Here is a 3,995-nt window from a genome sequence, read left to right as displayed (position 1 = left end):
CCTCCAGGTGACTGCAGTCACCTGGAGGCAGGACTCAAAAGCCTGAATTTTGCCTGAAACTCTCAGACTGAAGAAGTCTCTTGGAGGAGAGACGAAACGTTTCATTAAAGAAGAACCCGTCCAGAAGACCTATACTATTTTTTTTTCCTTTTGATCTGCCTTAATGTTCACTGGTATATCTCAAGGTGGTGAATCCATTCAGACAGATAATGTGGACAATTCCGCCGAGATATCAGCTTCTCCAAGATCAATTCCATCTGGCCAGCAAAGTCCAGGGACCACAGTAGGCCCGCGACCCTCAGCAGAACCGCTTGCAGACCAAGCCCAGCTCGCACAAGGCAAAAGTCTGAATGGTGACAGTATGGCAATCCTTCATATTGATCAGGCAGCCAGGAAATGGCCTGAATAGCCACAGATGCTGTTTTGTAGAACACAGGAGACCACCAAGCCAATCTATAGAATCCAGTGATCAGAATCTAGTGTTGTAGTACTTGAAACTGGTCTTGGTCTTAAGACCGGTCTCAAGACCATTTTTTGATGGCCTTGGTCTCGTCTCGGACTCGACAGCATTTGTACTCGGTCTTGTCTCGGTCTTGGACATTGAGGACTCGGAATTTTATTTCAAGACCAGTCAAGACCACAACTGTGGAAATATCACCAGAATGTTGCTATTTTATTAGTTAACATTCTTGCTTTCATTGGATTTAAAACGTAGCTACTGATTCAAATCCAAACCGGACTTATTGCTATTTATTTATTTTTGTTACCAGCTGTCACCCATCCGCACCCCCTGTCACTTGCAAGCAGCCCTCCCGGAAAGTGCACCGTGGTTCTCTGGGAGCGGTAAAGGATGTCTTCAAAATTTAACTAAAACATTTGGCTACATTATTCATAAATAATATCATTGTAAAACAACAACAACCAGGAGAAATCGTAGAGCAACTTGTAAATTTGGCAGTGCTTCACTTTCAGAGATGGTGGGGACAACGAAGCCCTTTCTCATGCCCCCGCGTCAAGGTATTGACGCTTTGGGCTGGGACTGACCAGGTGTCAATAAGTTGATGCTGGGGGTACCCCACGTCCGTTCTGTATGAGATGAGGTGGAGGAGGACGAGTGCGTTAGGATTGCGTGAAACTAACCATCCCAGAACCTAAATTTAACTTCTATTAGCCTTATATAGCCTATCGCTGAATACAGACTCTAAAGTTGACCATTAACCCTGATACCTCATGTTATCCACAGACCCTAAAGTTAACCATTAATCCTGATCCCTCATGTTATCCACAGACCCTAAAGTTAACCATTAGTCCTGATCCCTCATGTTATCCACAGACCCTAAAGTTAACCATTAATCCTGATACCTCATGTTATCCACAGACCCTAAAGTTAACCATTAATCCTGATCCCTCATGTTATCCACAGACCCTAAAGTTAACCATTAATCCTGATCCGTCATGTTAACCACAGACCCTAAAGTTAACCATTAGTCCTGATCCCTCATGTTATCCACAGACCCTAAAGTTAACCATTAATCCTGATCCGTCATGTTAACCACAGACCCTAAAGTTAACCATTAATCCGATCCCTCTTGGTAACCTCAGACGTGACGCAACCTGGAAAAGCCACGGGCGGCATGGACGGACGCGCGGTGGGTATCCCCCGCGTCAACATACTGTATATGACATGAGAACATGTTAGACAACATCAAACTTTTATCGTCACTAACATTAACAACCTGCCTCTGTAGCAAAATTCTTCCCTCTGCCCTCACACAAAGATTTAGTCAATATTAGCTCTGCAAAAATGTAGAGATCCCACTTTGGCTAACTTAATAAAGTTAGCCAAAGTGGGGAAAAAGTATTTAGTCAGCACCATTTGTTCAAGTTCTCCTACTTAAAAAGATGAGAGAGGCCTGTGATTGACATCATAGTTCGACCTCAACTTTGAAAGACTAAATACCTTTTCCCCCACTGTACATGTGTACACAATACTCCATCTTTTAGGACACTTTTTTTTCATCTGGTCTTGGTCTTGTCTCGGTCTCGCCCTCCCTCGGTCTTGGTCTCGACTTGGTCCAAACCCTAAAAGTCTTGGTCTTGTCTCGGCCTCAACCTCCCTCGGTCTTGGTCTCGACTTGGTCCAAACCCTGAAAGTCTTGGTCTTGTCTCGGTCTGGAGACACTGTGGTCTTGGTCTTGTCTTGGTCTCGGGTTAGGTGGTCTTGACTACAACACTATCAGAATCCAAATACTGTATATATCCAGCAAGTTGAACAGAGAAAAACAGAGGTCCCACCTTTGACATATCCTCCCATGGAAAAAAACCATTGTTCTAAAAATTTATTAAGAGACCAGCTAACCAAATCCATAAAAATAAATCCACAATTTTTGATTTTGGATGAAAAACGTAGAGGAGGCTCCGAGCACCAAAGCAGGGAAAGATAAGGGAGGGTTTATTAGTAGTTTGGAATAAGTTTTTGAGGACTCTAGTCCTTGAATAAAAATATTAACATAGAAATAAATTGAATAAATTTGTTTGACCAAAACTACAGCTAAGGTGTGACTACATTTATGTTTGACATCTACATTTCCTTCCGCCTCCTAAAATAAAAGTTTTCTCCCTAAGGTTATTTTCAGAGTCTCACGTTGTTTGAACAGTTTGTGTTGAGTTTAAAAAAATGAGCTAACCGCAAAATGAATCCACAAACTATGGAGCTCTGAATGGACTGTATTATTGTTCTACTGCTTTATTTGCGGATATTTTATTTCTCTAAAACATTTACTGTATGTATACCATTTCTGTTTAAATAGCAAGAAAATAAATATTTTAAAATGATCCAAAGGGACTCTAATTAACTCTGTACTTATTAGGAAATTGATATCAAAACATTCAAAGAAATATTGAATCAAACTGAATCAAAATAGAATTGAATTGCGACCCAAAGAATTACAGTTGAATTGGATTGTGAGGTTTTAACAATAACCAGCCCTGACGGAACATGAACTCAGCTGTATGGATTGTTTGGAAGAAGTTAAAGTGCCTGTGACATAATTTTTTTATAATAAATATGACTGTATTTTTGAAAAGATTACATTGATAACATGTTGTAAAAAAGATTTCACGCCGCTGTGATGAACAGTTGTTGAGATATTTGCATGTGAAGAAACAGGAAGTGATGTCAAAGGGGAATGTCTGAAAGTAAAAAGAGTGTTGCTAAAATGGCTAACAACACAAACTGTAGAGAAGAATCTGATGTTTCTTTAGAATATTTTAATCTCTACCATAGAGAGATGAGAGAGTCAGAGTTCAAATAATATTGTTTCAATAAACATAAACCAGAAAGTTTTCTTTCTCTAAGAGTTCCCCTTTGATGTTACTTCCTGTTTCACTTTAGCTGAGCCAAATTCAAAAGAAAATATGCCAGTTATGTGTCATAACAGTTCAAATCATGTGTATTATGCCAAGTTTCTTAAATATAAATATAAATTCTTTGACTTTTTGTATTTCATGGATATGCATGCCACATGCACTTTAAGAATTATAATGAGTAAAAGAGTAAAAGTCAGAGAGCGTAATGTTAGAAAGAAAGCAGTTTTTTAATGGAGGGATACTGTTTATTTCATGTAGCTGACTGTTGGTTTAAGCTGCAGCCATACTTCCTTAATACTGCATGTTTGTCTCTAGACTGTAGCTACAACTGGTTAAAGGGATCCCCGATTAGTTGTAACATTAGACTTTATTTGATAAACATTTATTTTAACTGTAAAATAAAGTCTGTAAAAATACTGTAGGATGTTTAGTTTTGTAAATTTTAACAAATATATATTAACACGGTCGGAGCCATTTTATTTACACACAAAGCATTCTGGGTAAATGATGACGTGGATAGGTCCTCGGTGCGAGGCTGCTAGCGAGCTACAGCAGGTAAAATAAGTATTAAACATGGCACCATTTTTCTCAGTAAATATATTACTAGAGGTGCTAATGACATGAAA

Source organism: Austrofundulus limnaeus, unplaced genomic scaffold (assembly GCF_001266775.1).
Source record: "Austrofundulus limnaeus strain Quisiro unplaced genomic scaffold, Austrofundulus_limnaeus-1.0 Scaffold930, whole genome shotgun sequence".
Classification (NCBI taxonomy): Eukaryota; Metazoa; Chordata; class Actinopteri; order Cyprinodontiformes; family Rivulidae; genus Austrofundulus; species Austrofundulus limnaeus.
Note: the sequence above shows the minus strand (reverse complement) of the source record.